Source organism: Mesocricetus auratus, unplaced genomic scaffold (genome assembly GCF_017639785.1).
Source record: "Mesocricetus auratus isolate SY011 unplaced genomic scaffold, BCM_Maur_2.0 Super-Scaffold_100006, whole genome shotgun sequence".
Lineage (NCBI taxonomy): Eukaryota > Metazoa > Chordata > Mammalia > Rodentia > Cricetidae > Mesocricetus > Mesocricetus auratus.
The window spans coordinates 34,059,873-34,084,629 of record NW_024429190.1 but is presented as its reverse complement, the minus strand read 5'-3'; positions in this window follow the sequence as shown (position 1 = coordinate 34,084,629).

Here is a 24,757-nt window from a genome sequence, read left to right as displayed (position 1 = left end):
ATGTACTGTAGCTATTCTGTCAAGTGTAAGGTGAGGTCTTATTGCATTTTGATTTGTGATTCCCTGGTGGAGCAGATGCTTGACTATCTTTGCTCTACCTTCTTGGCATTTTTATTGCTCTTCAGATAGAAATAGAGATGTCTATTCAGGACCTTTGCTAATTTTGTTACTAGTTCATATAAAAATTGGATTTCAGGCAGAGGACTTATTATGGAATGCTTACAGTACCTGTCCGGATGCCCCATCATCCATGTCAGCAACACTCCTTAAAAATGAAGTTGGAGTCAGCTGCTCACTTCACCTAACATAATAAACCACAAATTCAGTATTAAGAAATTGAAGGCCATGCTGCTTACATGTTGCAATTAAGAAAGCTTATTTTGGCTTTATTTTGGTTTGACTTTTAGTGTCTCGCTATCTTTTGACCACATCATTTCCAGATTTAGTGAAAGACAAGGAATTTAGCTAGTCTTTACCCTCTTAGGGCCATGGCTCAGGCCTAATTCCCCATCTTCTATTCCTCTCTTGGTTGGAATACAAAGCCTTTAAGCAACACACCAGGCACTTCCACTCACAGATGATGTATTTCATTCACTGCTGCAATATTCATCCCCACTTCCTGATGCAAGTGTGTACCTCTGGGCATAAATGGAGAGCTAAGAGTAAGGCGTCTGTCTTCTCATGGAAGCAGTAAATAAGGGAATAAAACTCAAGAGGAACATGGGTATTTTTTCTGTTTCAGGTTGTGCTTCAAGCCCATTATTATTACTAAATAATTTCTTTTTGTACACAATCCCACTGGCCCAAGCTAAATTATTCTTTGCAAGTAAAGACAAGAGATACCAATTAGTCCTTCTTTAGTCCACTGCCAGCAGCTCCTTACTCAGTGCCAGTGATGTAGTAAGGACTGGGCAAAAAATATGATGAGGATTCCAGAATAAATCAAATAAACAGCTGGGCGGTGGTGGTGCACGCCTTTAATCCCAGAACTTGGGAGGCAGAGGCAGGAAGATTTCTGTGAGATCAGGACCAGCCTGGTCTACAAGAGCTAGTTCCAAGACAGCCTCCAAAGCCACAGAGAAACCCTACCTTGAAAAAAATCATATAAACTACAATTTTCAAGCACTCAGTATCTTGACAAAATTTTGTCTCTGAAGTCACAAACATAACTGGCCAGTCCTTAGAATCCAGGTATCAAGTATTCACTCCCCAATACCCTCTTGCTTTTGTCAGTGTGGTCTTTACGTGTAAAATAAATATGTAAACTGATGCTGTGCTGTTTCAAGTCTTTCTCGGTCCCACCAGGCAGCTCCCAATCATGACATGTTAATTATGAAATTCTGCCAATGGCTCAGGCTTGGATTAGCTATCTCTTTTAATTTATATCATACTTCTATGAATGTATGTGTTACCCTGAGGCTCATTTGCCTCTTCTATGTATAGTCCATACTGCTTTCATGCTTCTTCTGTGTCTCCTTGCCTCTCCACTCTTCTTCGCGGCATCCTCTGTGCCTTGAAATCCTGCCTAGCTATTGGTAATTCAGCTCTTTATTAAACTAACCACAATGATACTCACTCACAGTGTATAAAAAGGTTATTCCACATTACCCATTTTTTGTCTAAATAAAAAGGAAAGGTTTTTAACTCTAACCCAGTAAAACTATATATATAATAAGAATAATTATCAGGTAAAAATTACATTTATAATGCTCAGTTCATTTGTATTTGGCTAATCCAGAGAAAAATACTCCATTAACTATCCTCTCTTTATAAGTTCAGAGTTTTGTACACAATTTACTTTTTATCATGACTAACCCCAGTGTCCTCTGTGTCTAGCTATTGGCCATTTGGTTTTTTATTAAACCTATCAGAGTGAGACTCCTTCAGAGTATATAAAAAGATTATTCCTTAACAATGTGCTATCATTCTAGACTCAGCCTAGAGTGGTCTCATGCATCCATTTCACACTCATAGAACTGGTCTTAAATGTCTGTGTTTGGAAGAAGATTGTATAAATGTCTCTACTCCAGTGTGTATCTTGTAGAGGAGGAATATTGTATGTTGTAACCAAATTACTTCATGATGAAAACCAATTGTTTTCTCATCTCTCATTCACATTCTTAGTGTTGGCATTACTTTCTTCTAAGATTTTTAATAGCCTTGGCTTTACATATTCAAATAACCTGGTCCACTACAGCTAGCTAACCAGACACTCAGGATGATGATAATGATGTTGAAAACATTTAATTTCACAATGGTATTCTCAACTAATCATGCCTGTCATGGAAGACTAGTAGAAATGAAACTCAATTGCTGTTTATTGAGCACCTTCTATCTACAAATCTCAGAGTTACTTGGAAGAAAATATTGAATTTACAAGCTTGTTTATAATTAACAATACTGATGGCCCAGTAGCCATATATACATCAGATACCAAATGGATATAATTAATTAGTAAGTAGTAAATTGTAAGTAGTAAACAGGTGCTCCTTAATTTATCTTAAGAAAAAAGCATAGCTACTCAAAGGACAACATTATTTCATTCACTCACTCATTTGTTATTTTATCCAAAAGTATATATTTAACATCAACTGCTTTCAAGCACTGTTTCAGGCAGTGAGAAGACAAAAGTGGAAAACCTCAAATCCTTATGACCTATTAGTTTGTAAATAAACATAGAAGAAGAGGAAAAAAGAGGGAAGAAGGGAAAGGAAGACCACTATGGGATGATCTTTTTTATACACTGTGAAGATGTATTTCTGCCAAAGGAGGCCTCTGATTGGTTTAATAAAGAGCTGAGTAACCAATAGCTAGGCAGGGGGGAACAGGCAGGTCTTCTGGGGAGAGAGAGGAATTTTGGAAGAATCTGAGATGTGTGGGATTAAGTCAAGCGAGATGCAGAGGGAGGTCAATGTACAGAATGGAAGAGAGGTAAAGAGAAATGAGACAGAACATAGATGAATAGAAAAAATTGTAAGAGGTAGTTGAGAACAAGCTTAAGCTAAGACCAACCTTTTATAATTAATAATGAGGTTCTATATCATTATTTGGGGGCTGGCAGTCCAAAGAATGTCACACTACAGGAGATAGAGGGAATAAAGGAGAGACAGAAAGATACTGAGAAATAGAGACAGACCAACCCAGAAGGAAAACAAAATAAAAAAAAGATTTTATGGTAAAATTCTGTTCTGTGGCAGATCATTAACGTGAAGACACTTCTAAAAACCAGAAAAGCTGGTTCAATGAGCATATTAAACTGACACATTTAACAGCTGAGAGACAAATGTGGTCAAGATGGAAAAGGAAATGAAAAAACAAGGCAATAAACACAACACAACTTTATTTCAGAATGAGAGAGAAGAAATAAAGGAGAGAGGAAGAAAATCTTTAAGCATTCATTAGGAATTTGAACTTTATCTTAGGCAATGGAAGGCACTGAAATTTTGTAGCTTATGAAGAACTTGATTAGATTCTGAGAGAATTGGGAAGATGTGGCAAAGCCAACATGCCCACGCAGTAGATTACTAGAAGCAGCAGACTTTATAATACACAGGAGAGGCTTGAAGAGAAAGCAGAAAGAAGGTGTAGACCACAGACAGACTCTGACAGAAAATTAAATTGAAGCTCTACAGAAGGTAGAATAATAGAATCCAAATCATATCAATTTTCCTAATGTGCAGGACTTGGAAATCTATCCCCTTATGGGTAAAAAAAGCATTGTTAATATGAGTAAGATTATAGGCATTAAAATCAACAGTGTACACTGCACTATTCATGTAGTTATAATATACACATGAGTCTTTAAAGGATGGTGATTTTCACCCATTCCCAGGAATAATCAGAGAGAAACAAGGTAGAAAGGTTACATCTGAGGCCTGAGGAGGATTCAACTCTTTGTTGCCAGTTTTAAAGACTGAAGAGTATATAAGCCATCAAGAACAAGTCACTTAGAAGAGTGGTGAAAGGCCTTCAGCTTATAGACAGAAAAAGTGACAGCTTCAAGAAACTGAATTCTGTAAAAGCCAAATGATTAAAGACATTGATCCTCTAAAGTCTTCAGAAAGGAATACAACCACATTGACCCTTGATGCTGTCCTAGTGCGCCCCAATCAACTTCTAAAGGCTGAAAAAGCCCACAATTTAAGCCACTACTTGGTAATTTATTAGGACAACATTAGAAAACTAATACAGACCCGAAGGTGAAAAAAGACATAATTATTCCTAGGTGATAAATACAGGCCAAAACAAAAGAATCTTCCAAGGAGAGTAAACAGGAAGAGTCAAAGAGGTAATGAATCCCAAAACTAGAGCTATCCCATCTAACAACCATAGGAAAGGAAACAATCTTGCCCCAGAAGTCTTTGATGAAACCAATGTTCAGGTTTCTTGATGCAGCCCTTAAAGTATTCACAGGAAGGAAAAGCACGACTGGTCATTGGTTAAGACCTGGAGCCTATCTAACTCTAAGTGGACAGTGCTCCTAGGAACAACTAATTGGTTTTCTAGAGAAGATTTGTTTCTAGTTAAGTCACAGATGAGCTAACTACAGAGAAAATACAGTTATGAAAAGTACCCTGCTCTTCCTTTGGACGCTCCATGCCTTATACATGTAAGCATCATTTGTATGTATAGCTTTCTAATGTTCAAAGTACCTATGGTAATTTTTATAGGAGTAGAAAATTTGCTGGTATCTTTATTTCAGAGATGCCAGCAATCTTAAGTGTGACTGCCAATGAGTTCAGAAGTGACAATTATGCATTGTACTTCTGAATACATGCAAAATTTGAGTGACCATTTACCTTATAGCTCACACAGTTGTTTTGATTTTCCTGTTCTGCCTTGCTGTAGGAACTTGCATTATTCATTTTTGGAACCACAACACATAATATGATGGGAAGATTTCTTTCATGGACGCATCAGAGAATAAAAGAAATATGTAATAAAATGATAAATTCCCCATAATAACCACAACACAATTTCCTGCACGACTTTCAAAGACTCCTATCACTATACATAATGTTCATAATATAACGTAATCATTTTAAAACTCATAACAGCAAGACAAAACTCCATTTATGCTTCATAGAATATTCAAAGTGCTACCTGCTCTTGTGTACCTCACACATTTTTGTTCCAAAAAATAATTCTTTCCAAAAGTTCCTTCTCCAGGCAATGGTGGTTTGGTTCCAATTATGATATATGTCCTTGACTGCATTCAGGTTCACATAAGAGTTCATATTGTTTCTTCTGAAATAGCAGAGCATTGTCTTGCCCAAAGCATCCCTGAGAATGCTTGGATCTTGTTTGAAAAATCACTTTGAGAGTTTTTGCATGCAGCTTTTTGTAATAGTTCCCTAAGTAGGTCCCTAACTGTCTTCTTTGCCCAAATTATACTAAGTCTCCTGCTTTCCAAGCTTTTATCCCAGCTGAGATCTTCAGAGCTCACCAGTAAATACCCTGACAGAAGCCTAAGTATATCAGTCTAGTTTTGCAAACTTTCTAGGCTGTTGGAGAACTCAGAAACCAGTTCAGCCAAACATCCAGATGAAAAGATGAGAAAACAGAGATTAGGGACTGAGAAAATGAGGTGAATTTTTTTGGAAATTGGCTTAATAGTCATAGTCAGACATCAGCACTTATCTTCTAATTCCAAGATGAATGTTCCTTTCATGGTGACATACTCACTGCCCAAACTTCCTATAGGGCCCAACCATTTGGGCAAGGCTTATATTCCTGACTACCTTTACTGATTGCTCCCAAGTAATCTCACAAAATTTAGCTATGTGGTGGCTAGTTGTCAGACTATGAACTGAAATAAGCCTTTCTTTCCTTCACTTTTTTCTTGGGGGGGAGGGTAGGGTCTGGCGTTTGTCACAGTGATGTGAAAAGTAGCCAGCACAGAAATTGGTATCACACAGAGGGGCATTGAGTGATACACCTGACCATATGGTTTTTAAGCATATTTGTGAGAGAAATGGAGACTTGTGACCCAGACTTCCATAAAGCCACTGAGTCAGCCAGTGTGTGGTAGAATACAAATCCCTGAAAGGAGGGTCTATGAGGCCATTATGTGGAGCTACAAAGATAAAGCCTAAATTGTAATAAAGGCCCAGAGTGCTGGAGATTTTAAATCAATTATTTTCATTTTCCCATGTCTTCAGAAGCATGCCAAAGCATCCCATCAGGCGTCTTACCTTTATTCATTCATTCACCATTATATTTATTTTCCACTTACTTAATGAAGTAGCCATGGGCCATTCATGTTGACCAATTTGCTTCTAAGCACTAAAAGTTGTAATAAGAGAGATTATATTTTCATTGTCTTCACATTTCATATGTTATCCTGCCACACCAAATCCAGTAGATTCTGTGTGACAACTTCCACAGACTGAGGCTATAACTTCAAAAGAAGGAGGTCTCCTGGAAATAGTGGTGGAACTCTTAGCCAGAGAAAAATATTGAGCCGTAGTTCTCACGGCAATATCTGTTCTTCTGTTCTTTTCTGATATTAATGAAATGTCCCTGAAAGACTATGCTGACATTTTAAACAAAAGAAATAAATGAGAAACCGTCCCCTGAGACATGGTCATTTACCATGACCTCATCTCTGGGAAAACCAGTGCTTTTTGAATCATTCTTGTCATTCATATAAATAAATAGTAATAGTATTAATATAAACTTTCCCAACAATAAATTTCATATAGATGTACATGTGTGATCAAGAATGGTTTTAATGTTTGGTAAAGAAAGCTTTTTGATAAGAAAAAAAGTTAAAATTTCTCTATTTCAAAGACAAGAACTAGGCAACAGAATCAAACAATTGTGACTAGGTAACAGATGTCAAACAATAACTAACCATAAAAATTTATTAACCTAATCTTAGAAACAGGTGGTTAGCTATGGTTAGCCTTGAATGATTTTTTTGATATATCTTTTTATTAGCCTCGGAAAAGTTGTGTGTTACAATGCCTACTAGTGATGATGTCATTTGTCTACCTCACTGAACACAAACTCTGAGAAGATACGCTTTATTCTGAATAAAAAGTCTTGCTAAAAAGCTGCAAAAAACACTCAAATTCAAACTCTGTGTTTGTTTCTGTTTGTAATCTACAAATCCTTACCCACCTAGTCTTTGAGAACCCTCATCCCAGGGACCCCATACCCAGCTGGGGTGGTCCATGGCATTATCCTTTTGAGGTTGTATTTGTTTTGGTTTGTGTGTGATGCTTGAATTCAGTTCAGGACCTCAGAAATAGGCAAGTACTTTCCTATTGATTTACACCTAGGTCTTTGTGTTATATTTTAATGGTTAAGTTTTTTTTTTCCAGCAAGGTTGGAGGCCTTGGTTAACGTGGAAACTTTAAGCTGGAAAACAACTAGAAAAGTATAAATGTGAGTTTCACTAAGAATGATGAGAAATTTTAATGAAAAATTACTATTTTTATCTGTTCCATGAAAGGAATTTTTAAACAGGTGAACGTGGAGAGTAATGGGAATAGTGGTAGGAGAATACCACCTGTTGTGAAACACAGGAATCTCCTTGGAAGTCAAGCACGATGATGCATACCTAGAATCAGCATCTGGAAGGCTGAGGTTGGATGGTCTTGAGTTCCAAGCCAGCAGGGGAAACTTGGCAAGATTGTCTCTTGAAACAAAGAATATTTTAATAATCCCTAGCCATGATGAGAGAGCTTCAGATTGATAGAAATCAGTGTTCTGTGTGTCAAGAAAAATTTTCCTACAAATTGTTAACTATTTAAATATAAGGAAGGGAAAAGTGATGAAGGGAGATGAAGGGGAAAGGGAGAGGAGGGAGAATAAGGAAGAAAAGGAAGAGAAATACTAGTAGGAGGAAGGGGAAATAGAAATTGAAATATAATGATTTCAGGTACTTGTAGCCAGAGAACAGCTAGATGTTTTTCCTTTTGCTACGATTAATTAATTCACTGATTCTTTATCTCCCTCTCCTAGTGTCTTGCTATGAAGAAGTGTGTCCAGCCCACCTAGGAATTTACCATGATACCCACACCTGGCTTTGCTCCCTGTGACTGCCTAAGCACAGATGGGCTGGAGCTTGACCACTGCAACCCAACATGGATTCCTCTCTTGAAGATCTCTGCCCTCAGATGCTAGTCACCATGGATTCTCAGAGCAGAACTCAAGGTTCCTTCTCTCTCTCCTATCAGGTCTCTACTTTTCACGAAGTCGCGTTTATATCTAGGCTGGGAACATTCCTGTATCAATACCTGCTTGCCTCCTCTGTTGTATTCAGGGCTCTGAGAAACAAATGCCAATCAAAGAAGCTTCTACACAAAGACAAAATTGATAGTGACTAATACCCCCACTGGTTTCTACGGCCCCTTTTGTGGTGTTCTCTTGATGATTTCAAACTTCAGAGTGAACAAGAATCCTCCCATGCCTCATCTATCTTAGTAATAAAAAGGAAAAGAAAATTGCTCATGGCCATGTTTGTACCATGGTACAACTAATGTTTCCCAAAATGGCGGTTAGGGGACTCTAAACAAAAGAAAGTAGCTGTAGCCAATGATATTTATTCCACTTGGGGGTTTTGCACATACTTTGTCAATTATTAAAATAGAAATTAGCAGAAAGAGAAGAAATCCCATCACTCTTGCCAGACAAGGGAAAAGGCTGAGCTTTTAGCAACCTATTCAGGCTTTTGCTTCCCCTTGCCACAATTTTATAAACTATCTTTGTGAAAATGTGGATGCACCTTGTGAGAAGCACTGGTGGTGGTAGAACATTGCTGTGAGCTTATCTGTGCCATTGTCATGTCCTCAAGATTATATGTTGAAGCCACATGAACAAAGAAGTTGAATAAGGTTAAATGAGGACAAGGTGTGGTCCTAATCCAGCATAGTTTGTGCTCTTGAAGCAAGGCTTAAAAACCCCCAGAAATGTTCCATGCTTTCTTCTTCTTTCTTTCCTTTCCACCCTCTCTCCTTCCATCTCTACCATATGAGGACACAAGGCAAGCCAGGTATGTCTAAGTCAAGATAAAAAGGTCTCACAATGAGAAGTGCTTTGCTGATACCTATTTCTTGGATTTCCAAGAACCGGAATAAGAGAAATACCTTTCCCTTGTTTAGTCCACCCAGTCTTTGATATTTTGTTATGTTGATTAATTAACAAAACTAAAACTGCTATCAAACCTTTTTCCAAGTGAAATAAGCATCAGCAAAGGGCAGAGGCCAAACCTCTCCAGACATAAAAATACACAAATATTCCTCTCAAGTAGAAAGACATTAATTATTGGCCTTTGGTTAATTTCCCATTAGGTAACTTTTATTGCTCCTATATATTGATTAAAATACATAACTCAGGATTTTCTTAGATTAATTCAGGAATTCGTACAAGTCTTATCATTACCCAAATAATCTCTCAAAGGAAAAATATTACCAAAAGGAATTAGGCTTTCACTATCAGTGTCAAGTTTAATTTAAGAAAAACTGTGTGGGTAGGCTGTAAGAAAAGGGTAATGCATAAGAGATGAGAAACAGTGCTGTGCAGATGCATACAATGGGAAAATGGTTTTGAAATGCCACTAATTGCTTGTTTATTTTCCTTTTAATTAGAAATAAGCTTGACTGTATTTCCAAGAATGGAAGGATGTCTAGAAGTGCCTTTTCCTTCCATGGACACATCCTCCATCCTTTCATTAATAATGATAGCAGTGCTTTTATCAGCAATAAATCAGGAAAGGAAATTCGAGTATCTCTTAGGAAATTGAGACAAGGGAAGACTCAATCATAGAAATCAAAGGAAACCTTACAAAGTACAAATGGTACACTAAGTGAAGCCTGAGGGCCAGACTGTCTTCCAAAGACTCTCAAGGACATTACATTTTTGTCAAACATGGCTCTTCAGAGTCCTAGAGTTTCCTAGATAGACACTTGAGAAAGGATAGGGACAGTGCAGATACCTAATATGCTCTTTCTGATTATTTTGAAATGTGATGCTAAGCAGAGAGAACAGCTTCCAGACTCCCCAGAGATGTCCACAACTTAGCTAAGCAGAGAGGGATCTCCAGACATGTCTACAACTTAGCACCCAGATACTGGGCACAGGTTACCTTGATGGGTGTGATTAAAGAGCTCTCAGATGAATCTCGGTTAGTGAGATCCTCAGACATGGGAGAGATAGACATGAAAGAGGAAAGAAATATAGGTGAGTAAGCCAGTGAGACTGGGAACTGTAAATGGCAGGACACCACTTCCTTGGGACTTAGCCTGTCCATACCTTCATTAAGGCCCATTGAATCCCACTTCAGTCAATGTTTTCATTTAAAAAATCTTACAGTAATACAAATACTCTAAAGGGCTGAAATACTTACTTCTTAATCTATATATTTAGTATGTATAAGATTTACAAAGATATTTGTCATGTATCAATTTGAGAAAGCTTTAGTCCCCCAAAAGTGTTAATGGAGGTTGTAAGCCTGGAAGAGTAAGAATTTGAATATTAATGAACACATCCTTCTCTTCCATTGTTCCACAAACCACATTTTGAGAAACAATAAACAATAAAGCCAGAGTGGACAGTTCTGTAAAAAAGTATCAGAAACAGTAGGTGGTCCAGTAGAATTTAGGAGCTGAGCCACAGATGTCTCTATCAGTTCTTCAACAACCTTTAAATCTGTTGATTTCTAAGACAAACACCTAAGATCATAATCCCATTGGGTTAGTTATGTTTCCATCACTTTCCTCCTGTACTATGTGCTGCATTCTAAAGGACTTCAGGAATATCTTCTAATGAGGAAAATCCTTTAGATGCTGGCAGAAGAATTTTGCATGTTTGAAACATTGGATTCATTCCCAAGCACTGCTCAAGAAAGAGGAGGAGGGTGAAGAAGACAACAGCAAAGATGATACAAAGATGATGATGATGAGGAGGAGGAGGAGGAGGAGGATGGCAATTATTCATTTGCTAGGGCTGTGATGAAAAGATACTACAGACTGGACCTTAACCTGTGTGTTTTATGTGCTAACCTTTACCCACTTCATTCTGATTCTAGTTCCTTACTTGCTACCCAAATGAATTGTTTATTTGGTAGGCAAAATGCTCCCATATTAGAAGCTTTCCTCAAAGGAAGCCGAGGACAAATGGCTCGGTGGGTCAAAGTCACCTGCCACCAAGCTTGAGGACCCAGTTTGATTTCTGAGATCCATACTGTAGAAGTAGAGAATTGATTCCTCTAACCCCTACATATGTCATGGTGTGTGCGTTTGTGTGTGTGTGTGTGTGTGTGCGTGTGCACGAAAGATAAATAAATGTTAATAAAAATTAAAGACTACCAAAGGCAAAAAGGGAAAGTAACAGTGGGAGAAGTCAGGTTACAATAAATCACCATGGAACTGTCATCATCAGTTCTCTAGAGCGACACTCTCTGTGTAACACTATTCATTGGGTCAGTGAATTTCAGTAGGATGTATAACATTCCCAAAGAGTAAAAAATGTAAGAAAAAAAATAGAGGTACTTGATACAAAAGTATGAGGACCTGAGTTCAGTGCCCTAGCATTCACATAAACAAGCTAGGTATGATGGAATACACCTGTAATCCCTGCTCTAGGGAAGCACGAAGGAGGATTCTTAGGGTTTGTTGGCTAGCCAATCTAACCCAACCTGTAAACTCTAGTTACAATGAGAGACCCCATCTGAAAAAATAAGGTAGTGCAATTGAGGAGGACAACCAATGTTGATATATGGCCTCCTTAAGCACACACACACACACACACACACACACACACACACACACCATGTTGCTATAATAAAAATTCTTGACAAAAGCAACTCAAGGAAGGAGAGGTTTGTTTCAGCTCACAGTTCATAGGAGCAGTACCATGTCAGGGAAGTCAAGGCAGCAAGAGTCTAGAGCACTTGATCATCATTTTCACAATCTAAAAGAGAATGATGAGTGCTTGTGCTCCTCTAGCTTCCTACTTTCTGTGATGGCTGCAGAATTGAACCCAGTAAATGGTGTCCTCCTTTAGGATGGGTCTTCCCACCTCAACCAATGTAATTCCTCACAAGCATCATCAGAGGCTAACCTTACTTAAATATCCCTCACAGGTGTGTCATAGAGCTTATCCTCTAGGTGATTCCAGATGTTGTCAAGTTGATAGTCATTACTGATCACACACACACACACACACACACACACACACACACACACACACACACACACAAGAATGAGTTCTAGTCTTGTAACACAGAGACCTAACTCTCTGTCCTCCAGCCCAGTCTCCTGAATACAGTCATGCAACAGCATACCCACATTAAAGAGATATGGTTTAACTACAGAACCTCTTAAGTGGTTGCCCAACAAGATTCTCTAACACAGTGATCCATTTGAGTTAGTCACAAAACAAACAAAAGGCACTAGAACTTTCCTTGTTCTCCACTGCTAATCAACTTTGGTTGACTGGGAAAGACATTTAAAAATGTAAGGCTTTCTTTTCTTGTTTCAGGTCTCTATTTTCCTGAGAAATTATTCTCTTGTAAAGGGAGGAGCAGGTACACCCAGAATATGCTTAGTTTCAATGCCTGCTTTCTTCACAGCCACAGACTCCCTCCAAATCCAATTTACATAAAAGCATGATGGCAAGGATCCCAGTACAGTGACATGCAAAAGGACTTTGAATGCTGGTACTTGTCCCCTCCCACCCCCAGCCCATATTGTGCTCATCCCAGAAGCGAATGGACAGGCACACAAGGCACTACAGCACAGTTGCTGAAAATGCTGCCAGAGAATGTGCTTTTCTGAGCTGACTTTCTGATTGGAGCCATCACTAGGGATTTCTGCAATAATGCCCTTGCCTCCTTGCTTTCTACCTGCCAACTTCCCATTTCAGCCCTTATACATGTCGGACTTGCCTCCCCACCTGCCAGACATAGCTCTTTCAATTATTCCAGGCTCATGAGCCACCCTATTAATCATCCCATCCCTTTGTTTTCCTCTTTCTCTGGCTGTCTCAACCTTATCAGTTCTTTGGTTTGGTATCATGTCTAGGACAAGCTAAGTGACAACCTTTTTCTGCTCTGAATTGCTCAAGCCAGAACAGCAACATTCAACTCACTTTACATAGGTCAGTGAGTTGCTATCTCATCTCCTAAAGGAAATTATAACAGACGGTGAAGAATATGTACTTGGAATCAGTAGACATCAGTTCAAATCCTGGCTCAGTCAACAACTAGATGGGTGGGTTTGATGCAGCTATTCATCCAACTTTATTCATTCAGTACAAAACCCTTTGTAATCTGTCTATAAGATAACAAAGACACCATGTAACTCATAATTTTAGATATTAAATATGATGTTTGTAAGACACCTGGCACATAGTAAATATTCAATGTGGCAGCTTTTATTACAATGATAATTATCAGCTAACTGTAATTCTTCCAAAGCTCTGATGCACAGGATGGCTAAATTGAAAATCACATCATATAAACAGAAGTGCCATTGGGGATACTTAGCCTGGAGGAAGAAGGCAGCAGTCAACAGGATAGTTATCTTCAAATTTCTCCTTTTCCTCTCAAAAAGAAAGGACTGCACAAGTGTTTCTTCTCTATCCAGTGGAAACAAGCCAAAAGTCAATAAGAAAATTTCTTCTCAGCATGATGGATAATTTTCTTCCACTTAAGCTACATGAAAGTAGAGTGAAATCCTTTGAGAGGTAATGAGTACCCCATGGCTGGAAGAATTTAAGGGGAGCCTGCCTAGCCTTTGGGTGAAAATGGAATGTAAGAGATTTAAGTGTCGCATGAACTATTGAAATTTTAGTACTCTTTAAATACCCTCTAAGTTTAAAATGTGTGTTTCTGTGATCTTTGCCAACCCCAAAAGCAGATACCAAGGAGATTTTTTTGCTCTTTTTGATAAAAGGAATCTGATCAATTTAGCTTCCTGCTAGCAATTTTTGAGGAGAGAAAAATGAACTAAAGATGTTTACAACATTAGTCAAACTAAGGATTGGGGATTGCAACATTGAGTACCTTCCCATTTACCATAGCTCTTGGATGCTTTGCACAGCCACAGGCTTGTAATGCCAAGTTCATTATGTAAACCCTGAGTAGGTGGATACTTGTGGAAGACTCTTTAAAATGTTAACTCAAAGCTAAGCCCATTATGTGGAATTGTGTCTACTTAATTAGCAGAAGGCTTAAAGGTAGTGAGAACAGGTAAACCATCTTCTCTCCAGCTGAGAACATAAAGATGGATGTGATGGATGATAAGCAGTAACCCGAGCATTTGTAAAATGTCAGGAGCACTGAACTAGTGAGTGCTAAGGAAAGGTAACTGAATATGTTTTTGAAGACTTAATAAAGGTAGAAAATTACTCTCTTAGAAGATTGCTCACTACCTCAAAATGGTTCAAGAAACTCTTGTGGAAACAGGAAATTATCTGTCTTACAATAGAAAAGAAAGTATAGCAAGCACTTTGGAAAATATTTTTAAAGAAGAATATCCAACAGAAATGCTAAAAACAAACCTGTTTTTACACATAGAAGGAGTAAATGTTACTAAGACTACCAAAATTAAACATGGCTGCTTAATCCTGACACCAATCTGGGATTGATTTAATCATGTTACTCTCCTAGCTATATTTTTATAACAGCACCCCACAGTTTACAAATGGCAATTTTACTTCAGCATCACTCAAACTCCTGTTCAGTTGCAGGGGGATCTTTGAGTTTCACATATACTTTTTCTTCCATGTCTAGAAATCTGTCACACATGCACACTCACAAAGAAAGAGACAGAGAGGCAGAGAGACACACAGAGAAATAGAAAGGAGATAGACAGAGACAGGGAGTCAGAGACAGAGACACACAGAGAGAGAACAGCTACATTCACCTATGAAAGTATTAAAAGGCCCAGCATCCAAAGATGTTGGAGATTTGGGGTGGCCATTATTTCAAAGACATTTCATAACTTCAAATATGCCAACTTTGGAATGAAATGTTTCATTTTCTGGGTACTGGGTGCTATTTGAGTAAATGCAAATGGCACCAGTGTTTTCCATTGGTGACAAGCTATTCTTTTAGTTTGTTAATCTTTTAGAAACAACGTCTACATAATATAAACTAAAAATTGTCTATTTGAACCAGGTATGGTAATTCACATCTATAATCCAAGTATCCTTGAGGCAGAGGCAGGAAGATATCGTGTCTGAGGGCAGCCTGTACTGTACAGCAAGACTTTTACCTCAAAAAAAGTCTACTCTCGTAAACTCAGCCATTAGCCTCTACTGGAACAGAAAGTGTCACTATAAATAGTACCTAAGAGGAGAACCTGAGCAAAACACCTTGACCAGAAAACAATGCAGTTTGGGAGAGAAGATTGAAACTTATTTAACCCTTCAACACAGGAGCTGACATTAGACCTGACCAGACATAATAAAAAAGAGTGATAAGTGGTATCACAGGCTAAGAAAAATGACTGGAAAGACTTAGAAGTCGGTCAGTGTGCTATATTGTCACAAATGCAGATAACTAAGAATCACAAAGGATCTATATGTTTCAGATAGACAAAACTATAGGACTGAGAGGCATCATGAATGGACCCCAGAAAGAATCAAAAACTGCCCAAACCTACAGACTCACCACCCACTGAAAGTTCGTAGAGTAAGTTAAAATGTAAACTGTGTTTTCTCTCAAAGATACTTTCCCTTTCCAATTAGAATTCTGCAACACAGCACTAAAACTTTCCTATCACAACCAGCAGCAATAACATATAAAATTGACTGAACACGTACCATATTTAGGAATTAAAATTTAGTACAGAGCGAAAAGGAACAACTTTAAGATTTTGCCAGCTGGGTCATCACAAAGCAAAAACAAGGGCTGCTGGTCTAGCACAAGAAGCTCTGGGTTAAGTCCTCAGCATCACATAAACAAATCAGCATGCTGGACACCTATATCCGTAGGATCAGAAATTCAAGGTCATCTGCTGTGGAGATACTGACTAGAGAATCTGGACTAGCTATATAATGTCTTGTCAAACAAAAAGAAAAAAGAAAAAAAAGCTCAAAAATTAAGAAAAGCAAACATGAAAAGGTAAGACAACAAAGAGGATAATTCATTTCTGTTGAATCAAAGCAAATGCAAGGGATGGGGTCTCTGGATCCAGGAAAGCTGGAAGAGTAGCTGTCTGTCCACAGCAGCTGGAGGCCTAGTGAGAGGCACACAAGGAAGGGGCTGCCCACCCAGTTGTGGCTCTCCACAGTGCCTTGTGTTTATGTGAAGGAATTTACAACCCAGCAATCCACACTGCAAAGCTAATACTTAGCTCTGTGCAGTGTGTGCCAGTTGCTGGCGTTTTCCCACTCAATAACTCAGATGTCAGGAGAAAGGGGTGATAAAGGCCCAATAATAAGAACTTGACGACCAACCACTATATTTAGATACAGATATCCCTGTCTGTCTATAGATGTGGAGTCCATGAGGCACAAAGCTGCTTAATTTTTCTCTCTTTGCTGGCTCCCAAATCCCGACTCATTTTGCATCCACTGTGCTCTGTACAAGTGCCAATCCCCTCCAATTCAGCCCTGATGTCAAGTGACAAAAGGGAGTACGCCCACTTGAACTCTGCCTTTCAGCTTTTTTTTTTCTTCCAGTCTCCTTCAAACAAAGACCTTGCCTCTGACTCCCGCCTTGAGACCACTTTCTTAGATGACACATAGCCTTGTGTGGCCAAGCAGTTGAAAATAATAAATAAATAGAAGGGCAATGTCTAGATTTCCCCCTGTGATGTAAATTAGAGAGCTAGAGCTCCAGGGAGGTCTTCCAATGATGCCTCCCACCGAGCAAGGAGCCATTGGATTTCCATCTGTGTGTCTCATACCATTGGTGGCCATTGTTTAAATAAACATCACTTTGTATGGCTTCTTAAAAAAATTCAATACATGTTGATGCCTAGTTAAAAGGAAAGAAAATTGCAGTATTAAAAGACTAGTATTTTCAGAGTCTTGTGATGTAAATTGCTAATTTAAAACCCAAAATATTGTTAAAGTGTCTTTATTTAATAGCAGGTGATTGCAAGCTGTAATTTGCAAGCTGTAGATGCAGATGGTAATGTTTTTCCTCCCTTTTCAGCACTGCAGTACAGTATTTACTGCAGATCTATGCAGACGGGGAACAGCCAACTGTGAAAGAAAAACCGCTCTGAAGGAAGATGAAATATAAAGTTTGTAAGGTGAAAATGGGTTTGGAGATGTGCTCATGTCTCAGTCAAAGGAGACTCTTCCTCTCCTCCTGGGCCAGCAGGGTGCCTGTTCATTAAAAGAAACACAAGGTGTCATGTGTAGGTCTTCCAGCTGCTTCCAAATGCTAAAACATATGTGAGAGAGCCCAATATTTAATTTGGCTTGATTTATTTATTCTTTAACTAGAGGGCAACTGGAGAAGAGGAGTATAGGGATAGAATTGTCAAATAAAATGGAGAACTAGACAAATTTGAAGTTAAGATAAACAGCAAATACTCTCAGAATAAGTATGTCACATGCAATTTTGGATAGACTTACACCAGCAAATTGCATGGGACATACTTATTCCAACAACATGTTCATTAATTATGTGGGGTTTAAATTTAACTGGGAATCCTGAACTTTTAATCATAGCCTCACACAAGGGGAGAAAGAACAATGTGATGGCAGGTAAATGGGGTTAGAAGACACAGGACACAGTAGTAGAGAAGTGACTTGTGTTTGCCTGTGTTATTATGGCAAAAAATTATCAGGCAGATTTTGGTTTTGCTCACATTTCAAGGAATATAATCTTACCTCTGTTACCTTTGGTGAATTTATCACAATTTTGTTATTCACTTTGTAAGTGACTTCAAGCTGTCCCTTGTAAGATACAGAATTGGTAGTCAAGGTTTCCACTGGTATCTTAGACTCAGTTCTATCCAGAGGCTGACGGAGATGCCCCATCTTTGTTCATTCTTCTCCCACAATGCTTAGGGAATCTAGAAGAAATCTTGTGTCCTGGTAATCCTCCAGCTACCCTTGACTATACACCAAACCCACCAGTGGCAAATGAAGCATTGCAAACCTGCTATGAGGAGTAATGAAAGGTCTTCTCTCATTCATATTATTCAAGCAACTCCTTCAAAACCCCCCACAATTCATTTTATATTACTGTAACCCATTCACAAGACACTTGGGGTGAGGTGGACTTCTTTGAGCATTTGCCTTTATTCTTATTATACAGAATTCTGGAGAGTGGAACACATAACTCAGTATCAGAGAGAGGGACTCCAGAGTTTCCTGGGGAATGAGACCTCCTTTTCCTATTGGTCAAGTCAATCCTTCTTGCTTCAGGGGAGCATCCTGTGCTTTGAGGCTAGTTTACTTTTAGAATGTACAAGTGCTAACCTTGAACATTATATCCTTGTCCTACTCTCATCTTATTAATATTTATTTCCAGAAAAGTAAAAATTACTATTCTTCATCTACTGAAGGCTATTATCTGAGCCAATTAAATGTTATATTCTCTAGTGCCATCTAGGGGATTTTACACTAAGGAAATATGTGGGTATGGTTGGAAAAGAAAAGCTAGCTGCAGCGGGAAAATAATTTCTTATCCATATCCATATCTGACTGTATTCAGGTTTTATTGAATAGCTTGAGCTGGGCAAGGTCACACACATGCACTGCATCTGCAGACTGTACAGGTGAGCAAAATATACTTTGCCTTTACTTTGTGGCCTACCTAGTACCACAAGTGTCACATCAAAGGGAAAAAATATTTCTTCATTGAAATTGTGTCTCTTTCTAGAATGAAATCAAGCAGTATTTATCCACGATTTTTAAAAACCCTGTTCTCTAGATACCCAGTATCCACATGTTCAATGCTGATGGGTATGAATCCCATCAAATGCTCTTTGAAGACAAGGGAACAACTAAGAGTCCAATTTTTCTTGTCTAGAGTCCCAGCCACGAGCATCAGACCTCACAGTAAGGTCACTTCAAGTGTTCCTTTCACAGAACCAATGGTACTGATTAAGGTTGCATGGGGTATAATTCTTCTAGGATCACATGTCACTTAGCATAGAGTTTATAAGGCTGCACTCTGAATAAGCACATGTATGAGGGTTCTGTATGAGATACTTTTCTCAAATATTATTGCAATAATGCTCCTCATAAGGCCCATTATCTCCATAAGCACAGAATTCCCACAACAGATTAGAAATGTAAGGCCTTTTGAGGTAGAACAGCAAGAAGTACATAAACAAGGTTTCAAACCCACATCGCACTAGAATCCCAAGCAGTGTTTCTGCCACTAAAGTGCACTTTTATATGCTACATTTCAAATTGAATACTAAATGTCTTACAGGATATTTCAACAGAGAAGGGAGTTTGTACTAGGTTGAGCAGTATGAAATTCCTGAGAGCCATTTTTTAACCTAAAGCTTATAGGCTGAGGGGTCACTTAGTGGGTAAAGTACTTCCTGTACTACTATGAGAACCTAAATTCACATGTCCTACACACCCAAGTGAAAAGCTGTGCATGAGTGTGTAACCCCAGCATTAGGAAGGGCCATGATGTATCCCAGAAGCTCAGAGGTCATACATGCAGTATAGCCAAAGTAGTGAGCCCCAAGTTCACTGAGAGACTCTGCCTCAAATAATAAGTTGTAGAGTGACAGAGGAACACACACACACACACACACACACGTATTTGCAATGTAAGGAAATATAGTCTCTAATTCAAGTATATTTCCTTTAAGGACTATAGAAAGAAGCTTTTGTTATGTGTCATTTCTTTTGCTGTAAGTTTCTCGTGGTCTCTCAGTTACTGCAAACACCAATTAATTGAACTGGATTAACTCCAAGGCAAACAGTACTTCCTCATGTACACATATGTGACCATCAAAGCCCAAGGTTCCTCACACATCACAGCCATGTTGTGTTTGTGATAGTGGGCATGGGAGAGGCTGCTTTTGCATTGTTCATTTGCAGACACTTTGTTTAATGTCTATCTTGAATAACTGTTCTTTAGCAGTTGGTTCATTTGGCTGGAATAAGTCTCCATGCCAGAATAAAAAGAAGAGAGATCCTTGGGTATCAGGAATATTTTGCTGCGGGGGTAGGATCATCTGATAAGAAGTCAGAGGCTGCCTTATTTTAGAAGAATAAAATATACCAGGTGTTTCACAACTGCTATCAAGAAGCCCAGATGCAATGTTCAATCAACTCTGCAAAGCCCATGAGTCATAAAGATTAGATTTATTAACTGGTATCTGCTTAATATTCATTCAATTGTTAGTTTACTTTAAATTGAAAACTCATGATTTTTTTTGGTTTTTCGAGACAGGGTTTCTCTGTACTGTTTTGGAGGCTATCGGTCCAGCCCAGCCTCGAACTCACAGAGATCCACCTGCCTCTGCCTCCCGAGTGCTGGGATTAAAGGCGTGCACCACCACCGCCCGGCAAAAACTCATGATTTTTTATGCGGGGCCCCCAAATATTTTCTTTCCATTGTTGCTTCCTAAAGTAATCAGTCATCACTGAACAAGTACAGATAGCCTCTTTACCTTAACTCACACGCTACCTACCTACACAACTCAGGGAGTATTTTGAATAGTAGTCTAAAAGAAAAGGGGCTAAGGAAAGCAAACTGTATTCCACAAAAACAAGTACAGTACACAGACGATGGCACAGAAAACTGAATTGTTAAAAAAAGAAAAGAAAAAGGGCTTAGTCTGAGGGGGCAAATGGAAGAATGAGAGATATAGCATACTTCCATCAACTCAAATGCTGCAGATTATTGGATGACAGTACTTTCTGTATGGCTTTGGGATGAGTTGGGGACCCAGAATGTACTCACTTATGCTAAGCTGATCAACAAGAAAAATGGTTAATATAATTTGTTTGTGTAGAATGAGCTGATATGTAAAACAAGCTTGTTTCTAATTTAAATTTTAAAAAAGGAAAAATTAAAAACTGGTCATATTTTCTTAACATCTACCTTTTCTTATTAAAGTCCTCTTCCAGGACTTTTAAACTGATTAATAGGTGTAATCAAAGCATAGAAATAGGTAAGAGCCTTTAAAAGGTAAACTGAAAAATAACATGTATCACTTCTATAGACATACTGAACTCCAGTGAAGCCTGGAAAATAGCTGTGTTTACTCAGCAAGGAAAGAAAATAGAGCTTGGTGAACTTACAACAGTGTGTGCCAGAAACACTTTCTTCAATGGTTGTAGAGAGAGTTACATGAGATAATGAGTATGCAAAAATACTTTGTAAATTATAATCTGCTATGCAAATTTGGAGTTCTATTTTTATTATAATTACTATATGCAATGTCTCTATGAATCCCTCACCACCAGGGAATGGTAGACCTTTATAAATAGTAGGGTTTATGAGTATAAAAGGCACTAAAAATTTTTGGACCAAGCAGATTATGACTTTCCAGCTGGGGAATCGTGATCCTTTCCTCCAGCTTAGGGGCCTTGAACTGCCCTGGAATCACCTTCCCCTCTATGGTAGAGACAAGTTCTGTATGCAAAGAAGCAATTACTGAGGTACTTTCCAGGTCATTTCCATATTCTGATTATTCATGGTAAAATTGAATGCTCCTTATGATACCCTTCAATGCCAGAAACAATAAGTTGGAACTATAAAAATGAAGATATCCATAGTATTGACTAATTAACTAAAAACCCCCTTGCTTAATATTCTCTAAGAGTAAAACCCTGGGCTGGGGAGATAGGACACATTAGACAGAATGGAAGCCAAGATAAAAACAATTCTAAACATGATCCCTTCAATCAAATTTTGAGGTCATACTTCTAAACCACTTAATGTCTAAGATAGGGTCACAGTAATTTTAAAACTAATAAATAAAACAATATTTTCAGAATAGCATGAGCAGCACAATTGTCCCACTAATTTTAAATAATGCTTCTGTTTGTGTCTTCAAAATGGTAGAAATAAACACGAAGAAAATTAAAACGTGAAACATTAGGATTAATTATATTGAGAAAAAGTATAAGGCAGGGATGATGCACTTATTTATCTAAATTTTAATAAAGTGACAAATTAAAGGGACTTCCTATGAGGCAATAATCTATCTATCATTTGTTATTTACAACAAAGAATGTGAATCAAATATTTTAATGAATTTGTAAAGACTTCAGGGATTATGGGAGGTGGGGACATAGAGATGCTTACAGAAAGCTGTAGTAGTAAATAGGGACAATTCTTATTTGAAACAATGGACTACTAAGATGTCTGTCTCCTCATTATATATGTACAATTCCCCTACTTCCAAATACCTAGGGACAATGGATAGGGTCTGTGTAAAATCCATTTTACTGTGTTATTATCCCATCCTAATTTTAATAATGTCCTCATTCTTTCTTTAAAGTGTCTCTAGCAGAACTCAGAGAGAGAGACAGACAGAGAGAGAGAGAGAGAGAGAGATAGGCAGAGAGACACAGAGAGAAAGAGAGAGAGAGAGAGAGAGAGAGAGAGAGAGAGAGAGAGAGAGAGAGAGAGAGAGAGAGAGAGAGAGAGAGAGAGAATCACTCAGGCTGACTTTATTTTTTGGTTTTTTGAGACAGGGTTTCTCTGTATTGTTTTGGAGCCTGTTCTGGAACATGCTCTGGAGACCAGGCTAGCTCTGAACTCACAGAGATCTGCCTGCCTCTGCCTCCCAATTTCTGGGATTAAAGGCGTGTGCCACAAATGCCCAGCTCAGGCTGACTTTTAAAAGCCACACCTCCAAGGCTGGAAAGTAGAAAATGTTCAGAGACAAAGAACCAAAGCAACAGGATCACAATCTCTGGGCCCACAACTAAAGAGCTGCTTGTGACTGTTCCTCCAAGGAACCTAATGAGAAATCTAAGCATCAGTAAACGATCTAAAAGAATGGATTTGTGAGCTCTAGAGTCCTGAGTTAAAAGTATGTTTGGGAACCTTAATGTGCTTTAGTCACCATTGCAAAAATCCTGAACTTAAGCTTCTAACGTATCTTCTGGGTTTACAAAGCTCCACAATTCCTCATCTTTTATGAATAATATAGTGTGATAATGTGCATAAATATATTTTCAACTTTATATTTCCTTGTGTTTGCTATGGCAAATGTTTCTGAGTATTTGTTGCCTCTTGATTGATTATGAATTAGTAAGCTTAATGATCACATTTAAGATGACAAAGGTCATAATAAGCCCACAAAATAGAGTCCTCACATCCTTAAGATGTAACACTCAGGGAGAATTCATGTCTTGATCCACAACATGGGCCATTCAGAAACCCAAGAGAATTTCGTCAAAGTCCCATACACTTCACTGATACTTTTGCATCCAGTGTCCAGATCATCACACACAATAACACACACAACTGCCAGGAGGTCACCAGCCCCTGTACTTCTCTAATAGAGTGTATGCAAGCAAGGCCCACCTTTTCCTAAGAGACTCTATTCCCTGGGAGATGTGGGAAGAGAAAATGTTCAGTATCTCCTACATTAAGCTATTCTTTCTGACTTTAAGGACAATGAATGTGATCCTTCTCAACCATTCTCAGAACCCATGCTCTCCTTATGCTGGGCAGGAAAAAAAATCTCTAAATGGTAAAAAATGAATCTTCCATTTCTTCACTCTTCTGACATAGAATCTGACCCAATACCTATCTCTATACTCTTGAACATATTTACAAATTAAAGGTCAGTGAAGAAGTCATGAGTGTAAATAGCAGCCTGATAAAATATAAGAATCCATTGGGTTATATGCAGCCATGGGCCAGGGCAAGAACTGCTTCTTGCTTTTTTCCACAATTTCTACAGCTTGAACAATCAATGAAGAATTGGTTCCTTGAAGGACCAACAGCTTCCCTAGAGAAATAAGCTAAACAAATTAAGACAGGTTTGAAGAAAAGTTGATGACACTTCAAAAGAAAATGAAGTCCTTTCTGGAATGAACAGGAAAAAGATGGAGAGAGTAGATAGTTTATTAGGGGCAGACAATATCATTGGGGCTATATAAACATCAGGTAAGATGCTGACAAGAACAGTCAAAAGAAGTATTAGCTCAAGCTGGCTTCAATAAAAAGATAATATATTTTCTGTCATAACTGGTTGTCCAGAGTAGGCAGGCATCTAAATTGGGTAATTCAGAGACTTAAAACTTTACTAGCCTAGTTCACTGTTCCTCCTTTGGCACATAGATCCCTCAGACAGGATGGATGACCTCTCAGTGGTAGCACAATGAGTGAATCAGTAGTCACACCCTGACAATAATGCCCAGAGAGATGATCGTTCCCTGTGGCTCTCTCTATTTCGTTTATGTACATGTTGTTCATCTAGTTTTGAAGAATGTATGCTCTTTATTACTATTAATGAGGCTTGTAATCCCCTGACTATAATATTCTCTCTGAACCTGAACAAACATATTGTTTATATCCAGAGTCTGCAGTTCTACTTCAGCAGTAAGAAAACTACCCAAAGAGTGCCAGAATCTTCTCTCCCACATCTCATTGACCAAAGACTAGTCCCATGCCTGTTCCTAACACATTACCTCCAAGGGAAATGGAAATCCCTGTACTAACCATGTAAGAGGTATATTAAGTGTCTATTGAAGTGTCTATGTGGCTACACAGGGAAGAGAAGCTGCCTAAAATGTTTGGCAGGTAAGAGGAAGAAGAAGAATCTGTCACACAGACAGTGATCAGTTCTCTAGAGGGACAGCATCAATGATAACCTTAATTATCTCTGTGACATGTTCAAATTTT